The 13658-nt window shown below is 35.8% G+C and overlaps 1 long non-coding RNA gene across 4 annotated transcripts in view; it reads right to left on the reverse strand.

The window, feature by feature from the left end:
• LOC117672372 (uncharacterized) overlaps positions 1 to 13658 on the reverse strand; it is a 115002-nt gene that overhangs the window by 71319 nt on the left and 30025 nt on the right. Inside the window, exon 2 of one of the 4 annotated variants that reach the window (XR_015733341.1) lies at positions 6726 to 11818. The exons of the other annotated variants lie outside the window; for them this stretch is intronic. This is a non-coding gene — a long non-coding RNA (uncharacterized LOC117672372). Of the gene's footprint in view, positions 1 to 6725; positions 11819 to 13658 lie in introns of those variants that run through there. 4 annotated transcript variants of the gene reach the window in all.

Genomic DNA, 13658 nt, shown 5'->3' on the forward strand with positions numbered 1-13658 from the left:
CATAACCATACATTACTTATAACACATTCAGTAACCAGCTTTCAGTTCCCTATTTGCACAAAACATCCTATAATTCAACCATATTTATGAATTTATTTAATCTATATGCCACCTGGCTCTCATCAATTTGCAAAACATTTAAAAAAAACCTTTAAAACAGGAAAACAGCATAAAGAAAGGTCAAAGGTCATGAAAATAACTAATCCAATTCAGAATAAAGAAAAAAAGAAAAGAAAAGGGGGCTTCAAAAATGCATGACTTTTTTACATGCTTACTTTTATTCAAGCAATACAGTAAACTTTCTCATATTCATAAATTTCTCAATGACCTGCTGAAGAGCAAAAATACGGCTCACACATTCACAATTTTGTTTTCTGTCACCTCTTTTTCCATGTTGATCAGAATTCCGCCAAATGTATTCCCAATCACCCTTAACTGGGTAATCATCTTGCTTGCTTTCCATTTGCCTAGGGTAACGAAAATAGCATTCTTCTGGTCATCAGGAACAGATGCAGTTTGCCAGCCCATGTTAAGCAAGTCACAGCATATGCAATAGCATCCTTACTATAACATTTCTTCAGTTATACCAGATGCAGTCTTACAATTTTTAAAATCTTGACTGCACTTCTATCTTTTATCATTTTAATACTACCACCTGTGGGATCCTAGGATAGCATTAATGTATCTTTCTCTTTCTATACAAATTATAGAATAGTTTTTTTTTTAATTTTTGCAGCAATTATTCTTTTATGATTGCTACATTTTCCTAATTCACAACTTTTATTGTTTTTCCGGTTATCTTTTGGCTTCCTACTTTAGCATTCCAATCCCCCATGATGATAAGGACATCATTTTTTGGGGTGTTAATTCTAGAAGGTGTTATAGGGCTTCATAGAACCGGTCAACTTCATCCTCTTCAGCACCAGTAGTTGGGGCATAGACCTGGACTACTGAGATGTTGAATAGTTTGCCTTGGATTTGAACTGAGATCATTCTGTCATTTTGGGGATTGTATCCCAATATTGCTTTTCCTACTCTTTTATTGACTATGAAGGCTATTCCATTTCTTCTGAGGGATTCTTACCTGCAGTAGTATATTGCAGTAAAATATAGTATATACTAGATTTTAGTTTTTCATAATTGAACTGCATCTTCACTTTCTTGAATGTATTCCATATATTTATCAATTCCACTTCACAATATCATGCCACCTTCATTGAAATATGTTATACTGTGCCACACTTGTCTACATATACCATATCTGGTTTTTTTTCTTTAAGTTACTTGCTAAATCGTATTTACTATTTACTCCTCATATATTCCAAGTCACAATCTTCCTATGCATGAGTCATTACCAGTTCAGTCCCAGATACTGATCTCCAATAACCCTTAAGGATTTGATTGATTTAGGCTTTCCCATAATGGTTTCTAGAAAATGTGTAGATTAGTATCTTAGTCATAATCTTGCCATATTTAGCATTCTCTATTAACACTATATGAGAGTTTTGATCCCTTTTGGTCAATATATTCCAAGCCCAGATTTATTCGTTACTTTGATAAGAAAGAAAAGTAGTATGTTTATATTAATTGTGTGCAAAAGTCATTTTCTGGCTAATGCCTTTATGTTCCATTTCACTCCCAGAGCATATCAGTCTGTCTGTTCTGAAGGTGATGTAGTAGTTTTCTGCAAGTAAATCTTCTGTATTTGAACATAGTCCAAGGAGATACAGATGTTTCAATCATTTTTTTCCCAGGGAGAATATCTCAAGTTCCTTTATCAAGCCTCATATGTTGCACCAACTGAAATGATCCTAACTTGGTATTTGAATGTAAGTAAACTGCTTATGTTGTTGGTTTGTGAATGTCAGCATGCAGAGTGGAGGTAGATGAAGTAGCCTTACTTTTTTTTAATGTGCTCTGATAAAACGGAATTACCAGTCCTGTAGAAACTTCTGTTCAAGCAGTCAATACTATACTGTAACTCTCCTTCAGATCTCCCACTAGGTACTTGGAGGTAGAGTTAGACATGTTAAAGACATTGGAGGAAGCTCATTTGGTTTTACATTCTTTAACCTTTCCTGTACTTTGTTCAGACATAAGGCCTTGGTTACAGTAAGTCATACAGTGATTATACATCAAATATAATAGTTTACCATTATACTTGCAAGGTAGAAATGCATTTTGCAACTCAACAATTGGAGATTAGTTGGGAAACAAGTGCAATTTTTATATCAACTTAGCCAATTCACATTATGGAAATCTAAATGCACCTTGAAAAGCAGTTGCATGCCTAAATCCATGTTTTTCAAATCGCATTGATGCAATTCCCAATTTAAAAACTGCATACTACAGAAAAATACATAAAGGAACAGATATAATAGAAAAATATGTATGAAAACAAATTCCAGTAGGGATTCGCAAAAAGAGTATATTTGGAAAGGGAGGTACATGTAACAATAGCACTTAGACTTATATATTGCTTCACAGTGCTTTACAGTTCTCTCTAAGCGGTTTACAGAGTCAGCAATTGCCCCAACAATCTCTATCCTCATTTTACTGACCTTGGAAGGATGGAAGGCTGCGTCAACAATCAGCTAGTGAGACTTGAGCTGCCGAACTGCTGGCAGTTGACAGTCAGAAAAATTAGCCTGCAATACTGCATTCTAACCACTGTGCCACACGGCATCTGAATAAAAGTGCACATTTGTTTTATATGGAGGTTTTTTTAATGCACAAATGGCTGAAATGAGTGTAATGATGAAAAATGAGAGCCTGATATTTATAGATTTGCTTGTTTTCAGTGTTAATTGCTCAGGAAATTATAATTATTACATGACCAGAGATGCTAAGATGATGTTTTTCATTTTCTGTATGTAAAACACGTGTTTTAGAGATAGATATGGGCATTTGTTTAAAGTTGGTTATAACTTAGAACTTTTATTTTTGATCACCTCAGGGAAGTATACATACCTAATCTCCCACTTCCTATGAGGTGGATTGAGCTGAGACAGAGTGACTGCCTCAAAGTCACCCTGCTGGCTTTTATGCCTAATGAAGACCTCAAACTCACAGACTCCAGGTTTCAACATCAGCATCTTAAGCACTACAATCAAATTGGCCTTTACAAAATGCATGCTTGCTTCGGGATTCTGTTTATCCTTTTTACTTATTTAATGACATCAGCTTGCAGAGAGGAAATCATTTAGCTTATTTGGCCATTTATTTATATTAAATTTATAAACCATTTCCATCAAGGCAATTCTAAACAGCATACAAAAGCAACAGCCACAGCCAATACAATAACAGGTTACACCATTTGGAGATTACATAGATAGATAATTAGGTAGGTAGATAGGTAGGTAGATAGGTAGGTAGGTGAGAGAGAGAGTGAGAGAGAGAGAGAGAGAGGATAAGATATGGATGATAGATAATACATTTAAATTCATTCTTTTATTTTTTGGTGTGGGTATACATACAAGTTTTTCTGTTTTTTTAAAGTGTTCAAAAGTTGTTTTCTGTCTTTGTCTAACCTCAATAAATAGAGTCAAGATGGGAATAAAAAAGCAGGGGAAAAGTTTATGCTTTATAGCAATGAGATTGGTCCTTCAGTGCTGAAAGGCAAGTTGTTCCTACTTCAAATTAAATGTACAGAGCTGATGCTCCCTTTTAAATTATGATAACAGCTCTCACACTGAAAGTAGATTTGTTTCTCTTCATTTTATTAAGGAGGTTTCTCTCTGTCTCAGTTGACTAATAAAAATTGCTTTGACAAGTGACACTACAATGACAAAATTGCTTGGAAGGTAATTTAAAAGGCACACCTTTTATATGCTTAATTTCTTCATTTTCTTTGTCTTATGTGCTGCTCCTTTCAGCCAATCTCTAGCAGCTAACTCAGTCAGTAAAATAACATGGATCGATTTACTATAACTGATTAAAATAAATCTCCAAAACTAGAAAATGTGCATCTACTAGGTACACTAATTGAAATATATAGGGTAAAAGGATCAGTTTTTCAATTATATGTTTGAATGTATGCACACTCCCTGTGCTGGTGATTTTTGCAGGCAGTATGCAAGCAATGTTAAAAAATTATTTGTCATATGCATTATTCAAAACTTCTTATAGCCTTGTCATATTTTTTAGCAAGGAAGGTTTTAAAGTCAACTAACTTCAAAGAAATCTGGACCTGAACTTCATCTCTTTGTTACCTCATGATATCAATCAGTGCCAGAAACTTTAATATTATATATGGATTTAGAATGATATCATCTACTCAACTGTTTAGTTAGTTTTATTTATTTATTTATTTTATTTAAATTTGTATACCACCCTTCTCCTGGTGGACTCAGGGCAGTGCACAGCCAAGTAAAAAACATCCAATACAAAATTTAAAAATTTAAAAGAATTATACCCTTGGCCAAAAATTAAGAACCTTACGACTAAAACCTATTAAACAATTAAAAATCTAATATCTCAAAAACAGGGGGGGGGGTTCATGCCAGCCCTGCTTGATGGAAGAGAAAAGTTTTTAGGGCACGGCGAAAAGCCTGGAGATCTGATATCCTCCGTATCTCCGGGGGCAAATCGTTCCAGAGGGCAGGTGCTGCCACAGAGAAGGCCCTCCCCCTGGGGGTCGCCAGCCGACACTGCCTAGCTGACAGTGCCTAGTTGAGATTGCTAAAAGTCATGGTGGATCAATTAAACCTCAGCCTTCCTACTTATCTTCCCCATTATTTATACTTAATATTTCATTTGATATGCACATATGCCTGTGTTGTTCTACATTAAGGTAAGGTGGCAAGCGTCAGAGACATGCAGTTGAAAAGAGGCACTGATAGGAGGAGGAGGAGGAAGAAGAAGAGGAGGAGGAGGAAGAGGAGGAGGAGGAAGAGGAGGAGAATGTGAATGCTGTAAATAGAGTGAACTCAATGAAGAAGGCATAGAAAAAGGTACTGAAGTATGACACTAGAGAAAAAATCAGCTTGAAAACTCTCAGAATTGAGATAGGACGTAAGTCTCAAGGGGAATAAAAAGTACCAATTTATTAGGATTACCTGAAACATATACAATGATCTTTAGATGTATATTGTTGAGTTAGTTAACACTTTTGTGTTCTCAATTGGATCAGAAACAACTAGGTAAACCTCTCTTATTAAACTGTATTTTCATATAGCTTTGGTCAACTATGGCCCTAAGGGTGGGCTAATTTAGTGTCTCAATCTATGCAAATATAGAGGAGCAAGTGATGACACATGCATTGCAATATCATGACACAAACTCTGCTCATCATGGGCTTGCATGCAATACACCATCAATGTGGTGAGGAAAGGATACATATACTTTATGTCTCAGAGTGCATTGAATATTCTGTTGCAGGACAAATCTACATGGTGTTGCAGACTCCTGGTTAAATCTAGTGCTTTGCTGGGCTCCAGCTAGCAGAGTGGAACTAATTGAAGAAAGCAGACTCTCTTTCTTTGTGTTATCTTTTGATGGTTGAGAGACCTTGTCTCCAGTTCTACGTGGTATCTTCTATATCAAGGGCTAAGTAGGATACAATCTGCATCTCTTTCCCCCTCACTGTATGATATTGACATTAGATTCTTCAGTTTTGAATTGATAGGTTTATTGCAGAGGTCTTCAAACATGGCAGCTTTAAGACTTGTGGATTTCAACTCCGAGAATTTTCCAGCCAGCATAGCTTGGCAGCTTTAAGACTTGTGGACTTCAACTCCCAGAATTCTCCAGCATAGCTATGCTGGCTGGAGAATTCTGGGAGTTGAAGTCCACAAGTCTTAAAGCTGCCAACTTTGAAGACCTCTGGGTTTATTGGCTTGGTGAATGAGGAAATTGGTGTGTTCAGCATCATCATGACAATAGATTTATAAGCAAGCTCAAAAGCAAAGGATCTGGAATGCTAATAGCTAAAGAGATATGAGCTCAGTGATGGATGTAGACTAAATAACTTGTACATCATCAAGATAGCTACCTAATTTGTTACCCAAGAATATTACAACAGGATTAAGATGCCTTGATGAGAACTTGTCTTTAGCTTTTTTGGAAGACAAGTAAAATAAAATAAAATAAAATAAAATAAAATAAAATAAAATAAAATAAAATAAAATAAAATAAAATAAAATAAAATAAAATAAATAAAATAAAATAAAATAAAATAAAATAATAAAATAATAAGATAAAAAAACAATAAAATAAAATAAAATAAAATAAAATAAAATAAAATATAAAATATGAAATAAGCCTGTTTCCGGGACACTACTTACCCTGAGTGATTGAGGCAGTAAGCCATCTGCTCTTTCAAAGCTCGCTATACATAAAAAAACCAAAGGATTGTCACACTTTTATTCAAAGCAGCAGGTCAAGAAACATGGAAGAGCAAAATGTACAAATGTAATGTAACCTTTTCTCTCTTGGATCAGGATGATAACATTACTGACAGATTTGATAGATGTTTTGTTTATTTGTTTTGTTACTGCAATTACCATTCCTTGTTGAGCTGCCCAAAGGTAGAAAATGTACTCTTCCATTATTTAAAATGTTTTTATCTTGACTATAGCACAGCTCTTTTCCTTGTATCTTTTTGTAACCTAACATTTTAATTTGCTAGTCTTTGACCATAAGTACAAATAAAACAGTTTTTTTTTTGTTCTGCTGGAAAATTAGTTTGTTAAAAAATAAATCCCCACAGCCATTTTCTTTTGCAATTTTTGTGACATATGGAACTTTTGTAAGAAACAGCTCCTAAGATATGCAAATTTTAGTATAAATTCCCATTTTTTAGGAAAGAGATTGCTCTAAACTCTTACCCTTTTATTGCAATTTTCTCCAAAGCCAAGTTTTTAATGTGTCGTAATGTGCAATTTATATATGTATATTTCAGAAATGTGTAAAATGTGCAGAGATTCTGAGATACAGGTAGCATATAAACTTAATACGTTATGATCTTTATGATTATGTTCTTTTTTAAACTCATCTTTAATTAACAAGTTGAGTAATTTATCTAAACTTTTGTCCATGAATGATGCTGTGTTTTGGCAGAACATATAATTCTGTTTCCAAAGCATTCCACTGCCAATTATCTTTTTATATTACTCCTTGAATGCTCGGATATCCCTGGGAGAGGTAAGAGGAGCAAGAGGAGGAAGTGATATTGTGTGTATTATAATGTAATCCTGCAAATATTAACTATTATATACTTCAATATTAGTACTATGTAATTTATTTATTTAGGGTATGGCAAGTACTATGCAATGACTGCATGTAGCTTCATTTTGATGTCATCATGGCTTCTATTACTTACCTACATTTGCAGGAAGAAAAAGCTACCTGTTTATCTGGAAGTAATTCTTACTGAACTCGATGAGACTTATGTTAGAGTAGATATAAGTAAAATGACATTATGGCAATCAAACTCAGATAGTACCAAAGACCCCTCATTTCAATCCTGAGCTACAAATATTCTTCTTTATTGATATACTATTTTTAAAAAGGGTGTTAAGACAATGTAGGATATTCACAGCTCATGTACAGAAATATAGAGAAATAAAATGATAAAACAACACTCTCAAGTAAAAAAAGCATGAAATTAAGATTGCCTTGAGTTTCACTGCACAGAAGATACATCTGGATTTGAAGATATTTTGTCTTTCAGCCCTCCCCAATCTGAAAATCTCCAGATAGGTTTAGACTATATAGGTTATATAGAGTAAGAATTCTGGGAATTGTAGCTCAAAACTATGTCAGGTTGGAAAGTTAATTTTCTCTGTGTATTGGCAAGCCCACAAAAATGAATGCTAATAGAAAAAGAGAGAAAACATTTTAATTCATCTAACAAAGATTAGGACTTGGATGACAGATTGAACAAGAGATATCACAAGGTCACACTATCTTACTATATAATAAGGTAAATTTTATTTTCTACTTAAATACTAGCAATTATTTTTAAATGTATATCGATAGACTTTTCAGTCCCTTTCTCATTTTTGATTTTCATGATAATGAGTATCATGAGTCACGAGTATGATACTCATTATCATACAGAAATGTATCCCATCAAAGAAATAATTGGTTAGTCTAATTACTACAGAGGGAAAAGTGAGCTTGGTGCATTCTCCATATGAAGAGTTGCTCAATATTTCCAAATATTTGCAGTTCTTCCTTTCAGATGTTGTTAAAAATGGAAACCAAAGCAACTTTTGTCTACTTTTTACAGAAATCTCCTTCCTGCCAGCACAAATTTATTTATAGGTTAGTTTGAAAGATATATAGATATAAAAAGATATACAGAAAGAAGTGATGCAAACCTAATTGTTTACTAAAAGATATGAAAATGTATGCTGTTCTGGGAACTCTAGAGTAATTATGGGAGACGAATCCCAAATGATAATGTAAAAATGAACATTTCATTAAACATTAATTAATAACGTATTGGCCATGCTGAAAAATCAACAACAATTAAAGAGACTAACCAGGTGAAAATAATTAATGTGAATTTGGCCAGAGTATTGATGCTTTGATGCTTAAGAAAATGCTTCACCAGCAAGTCAATGGTAAATGAAAGAGTAATGTTGATTTCTTTTTAATTAAAAGACAAATCTGCAAGATGAAATTGGCTTCAGAGCCAAGCTACAGTGCCAGATTCACATACCATTCAGTTCTATTCTCCATTCAACTAGGAAGCTTCTAAGGAAGCACAAAACTTTGTTGCTACATTTTGTCCCCCAAAATGGGCATGTTTTGGGTGGCTAAAACCACAAAGAACATTTTTAGTGGATTTAAGAATTGGAAGGAAATGCAAGGAAATGGATGGGACTATTAATATGGAGAGTTGTAGGTTTTCCTTTTGCTTTTAAAAATGTATTGACTCTACTTTAGGACTTAGAATTATAGACTCATGGTTTCAGAGGTCCCTGAGTCCCCCTGCCCAATAGAGACCAACATAAATAATCTACAACAAAGAGCTGTTTGATTCTCTTTGCATTCTTCAAATACAATAAGCTTAACACTCTTTGAAATTAATCCCATCATCAAACTGTTCTGTTAGGAAGCTTTTTTTCAACGTTGAGTTAGATGCTGCCTTCCTAAACATCTGAATTTTGTTTTCTAAGTGAACCATGTTGCAGTCTATTAAATTTCATTTGGCTGTTTTTCAGTTTAATGTACTAACCAGTCAAGATCATTTTAAATTTTATTTTGGGGTCTTCTAGAGTATTAACTATCAAAGCCAACGTTATATCTGCAGATTTGAAAACAAAAATCCCTCCACCTCTTCATCCAAGTCTTTACTACAAAATATTAAGGAATATTAAGGAATAAAAATACTTGGAGTGAACCTTTGGCACTTTGAACCTTCTAGGCTTTGGCACCCCACTTGATATCTTATTTCAATTTGATGAGAAACCATTGGTGATGACCTATTATAATTGTTTTATATGTTCTCAACTCAAAGATATCATATAACTCTGCTCCCTAATTTTTGGCAATTCTGGACAAATATGGCTTTGGTAGGTTAAAAAAAATGCTTAAGAAAGACATACTGTCCCCAGGACATAGGTTGTCCTTATCTCCTCATATGTTACTCATTCCAGCATATCCTACTTTCCTGCATAGATAGTATGTATTGGGATGATTTTCTTGAAGCATATTAAGATACAAAATTTAACAATTAAATAATATAGATACAGTTACACTTACAGATGCAGTTGGGACATTCCCATCCCATCTGCTGTGGAAACTTTAATAGATAGCATGTTGCAAGGAAAACTAGCCATCAATAGTAATCAAAATAGCCAGCTTACTATTCAGACTTGAAGGCTATCAAACAGAGATTCAAGGACACACCTTTTTGAGAAACTGGTTATATTACTGGTACATAATAGAACAGAAATCCAACAACTGTCAACTATAAACTGAGAGATGGATGCAGTGAGGCTTGCATAGCCCAAGGGCCCCCATGTCCTCTAGCAGATTAGGACTGGGTTGGTTTGTGTTTGAGAGGGATAATTGACATCTGCATACTATTTTTATAATAGTTTCAGGGGTTTTGCATCTGTCCTTTATCCTTGTGGCCCTCCCAAATCCATTTGCTTCTTATATATTTGTCTTCTGATGTCATTAGCACATTGGGATAGAAACTGAGCAAATATTTTTGCTATTCACATTTTAGAGAATGCTTTGAGATAGCAGAAAACATCTTTTAAAATTAAAAATGGCTTCAAAGTTTTTCATGTCCTGACATAGACAAGTTTGTACACACATTTGATATGCAAAATTGATCAGCAGGGCCAGGCTTAAGCTGAAGACTTCTTTTTACTGTCTGTATTTGTTTATCCTTGCTTTAAGGACATTACAATGGCTTGATGTAACTCTTGAAGTCTTTGAACAATGTTATGTTCTTACAAGACTCTTCTGAGACAATGTTATAAATACACGGGGAAATGCTTAAGTCACTTTGCCAAGCTCTGAGCATTTCTACTTGGCAGCCTAAGCTGCTTCTGTCCCATGCTGCCTGTTTCCAGCCTTTTTTGTAAGCCAAGTTCAGAAAGCTCATCTGGGTTGCTGTGGGTTGGCAACACAATTAGGCTGGTGCTCAGTCCAGACTAGGGCCAACACAGGAGCTGATAGTTGTTACCCAACTTTTCCGCCTTCCCATCTGTGCAGGGAAATCAAACATTATTGGGTGGCTGTGGTATGGCCACTTCTCTTTGCGCTTGACTTTTTCTTTTAGAGATTGGTCCTGCTTCAATAATCTCCCCCGTGTTTGTTTTCTGTCATGGATTTGTTTCCTGCACTCTGCCATTTCATTTCCTTTTTTATTTCTTTTAGATATCTATTTAAATATTGTATCAGTGTTGCTCAGAACTTACATTCTCCTTCCTTTATAGCAGGACTGTCAAACTCATGCTGGCCATGTCCACACCCGGTTTAGTGAAGGGGAAAAAATTCCTGATACATCACATGACTCCACCGTGATGACATGAGTTTGACACCCCTGCTTTATAGAAATCAAATTTGCTGGACTCTCCCCTCTTTTCACCTCCTCACTAGCACATCTTTCTTTAGGAGCTTGAAATAATGTTACTAAAATTCATAGAAACATGAAGGGATATTGTATTCAGTAGCAAGAAGCATGAAAGGAAGGGAACAAGCTTTACATAGTCTGTGAAGAAACTCTTCAAAGTTTAGCAGAAATTTTGAGAGAGGCTGGGATATTGAAGATCTGAATACTCAACAGCCAGGAAGAAATGGTTGTACATCTCCAATTGAGGGAAAGGGGTATGGCAAGTGTTGTGGCCCGCCAGCGGCCTGAGCGGATCGTGGCTGATCCTGACGAGGAGGCTGGTGTGGGGTCGCGCCAGCAGCCTGCACAGCCGGCGCTCACATTGGACAGCGAGGAGGCTGAAGAGGATGTGGTGCCAGAGGCAGAGACTCATCCAGGGCCTTCAGAACCTCCAGAGGCTCCTTCAAGTGGAGAGAGCAAAGTGGAGGAGCCTCTCCTCAATGCTCGAGCACGCAGGGCTACCAAAAGGCAGGAGTGGCTACTCAGGAGGAGGAGGTCTCCTCGAGAGTAAGGTTTGAGGATAATTGGCCACTCCCTTAGCCTATTTAAGTCGCACACAGTTAGTAATTTCTTGCTGGAAATGTGTAATTATTACAGAGCATTTTTGAAGAGTGAGTGTCTTATCGTATCTTGTTTTCTGTGCTGGTTGCCAACCTTTGCCGGACTTTGTTTATTCTTGGTACATTATAACTTTGATAAGGACCATTGGTGTGTGTCACAATCCTTGGGAATCCGGAGCTGGGGCAGAACAGGCAAGCCATGCAGTTAATCACAGTTATAGCTGTTAACTAAATTAATGGAACAATTTTAACTAAATGGAACAATGGATTCTCAAGGGTTAAAGTGCTTTGTGCAGGAAAATACCACTTTATATCAACTCTGGAAACAAACCATATGGATGGCTTTTGCAATGGGCCAGAAGTGGGAGGAATCATATATTCCTACACTTCAGTAGATATGGTTGATGGGCTCAGCAGAACTATGGCTATGCCCTAACCAATTGATTAAAACTCTTCCAGAATCCTAGATGTATGGATATGGAACCCTATAAATCAGGGTGTCTAAACTTGGGAACTTGAAGACTTGGGAACTTCAGCTACCAGAATTCTTCAACCAGCATGGCTGGCTAGGAAATTCTGGGAGCTGAAGTCCACAGGTCTTAAAGTTGCCAAGGTTATAGACAGCCCCACTGTAGATGAAAACATAGGTAGAGAAATTATGTCTGGAGGATGTGGTTGAATAATAACTGGTAGAGGAAGAGTTAAACATTCACTTTATATTTCTCCTCTGTTGCAAATCCCCTCCCAAAAAGAGAAAGAAGGTAATTACCCAAATCAGTTGGAAAAGTTGCTTTTGCAGTCTTCCTTAAGCCTTGACCAATTTACCAAAGAGTAAGCTTGATTGAACTTAATGGGATTTACTTTTGAGTAGACATGCATAAGACTGCATTGCTAGTTCAGTTGCAGGCCTCTTTCTTTCATAGCCATTGTTCCAACTGTTTCAGCTCAACAATCTGTCAACATTTCAAGGTTGTGTGATTTTGAGTTTGGTTTTAATTTAACAAGAAGCAGCCTGTTGACGTCCATATTATGCTCTTAATAATGTTTTCAGGCTCACTTAACTAAAGAAATAAAGGTTTTAAAGCATACATGTATTGATTTTGTGAAGAGATAGTTCAGTAAACGAACAATACCCATGTCAACAATCAAACTGAGATGATTAAAAAATAAAGCCACATATTAAAATAAAGGTAGCCAGTTCCTTTAGGTTCATTTCTTTTCTACCAGACTTTGTGATATTTACAAGAACTACTCATTAAAACACTCAAATTCCAAAAGGAGGAAAAATAATCCAAAACTATACAAGTTGGGGAAGTGAAATCTCATCTTTGGGCTGACACAGCCTTCTATATAGCTACCATATTGAGGATACAAAAATATGAACGACCCAGGAGGTGAAGCAAAGAGATATAATAACGGCTATAATAAATATCCTGGCATTTCATGGTCATTTGGATTTTTGCAGTCCAGATGTGATAGCCCTAGGCTTTCAGAGATGTGTGGAAGGATGAAGATAATTCCCATTCCCCCAGAGGTAGCCTATACTTTCTCCAATCCCATAAAACTGGTAGATGATCCAAGTATATTGGTGTGGGTTATAGGAAAAAGATGGACTTTAGAAAGGTATCTTCCTCTCTTTTTTGCTTATGAAAACTAAGTTTAACCTAAAACAAGGGAAAGGAGTATGTTTATGATCTGAGCAGGTTAGATGCAGTAACAATTAAAAGAATGGCAATTGTCACAAAACGTTATCATTATTGTTCAGTGGTTTCTCCATTACTTCTTGAGATTTATTTTCAAGAATCTCAAGGAGTCCTCGGATCCTGAAAACAGCTCCTGAATAGACTTCCTCCTCACTTCCATGTATATGCAAGAAAAATCAAGTGGGCATCTATAGAACTACTTGGATATTATTCCTTACAAACCAAGTGTGTAAGTAGTTGGGACTTTTGCTCCATTGTGCAATTTTCTGTTTATAGAAGAGTGAGGTTTTCCAGTAATAATAAACGTAAACTTCA

The sequence above is a fragment of the Pantherophis guttatus genome, chromosome 3, assembly GCF_059756535.1.
Source record: "Pantherophis guttatus breed Tessera chromosome 3, ASM5975653v1, whole genome shotgun sequence".
In the NCBI taxonomy this organism is placed as follows: Eukaryota; Metazoa; Chordata; class Lepidosauria; order Squamata; family Colubridae; genus Pantherophis; species Pantherophis guttatus.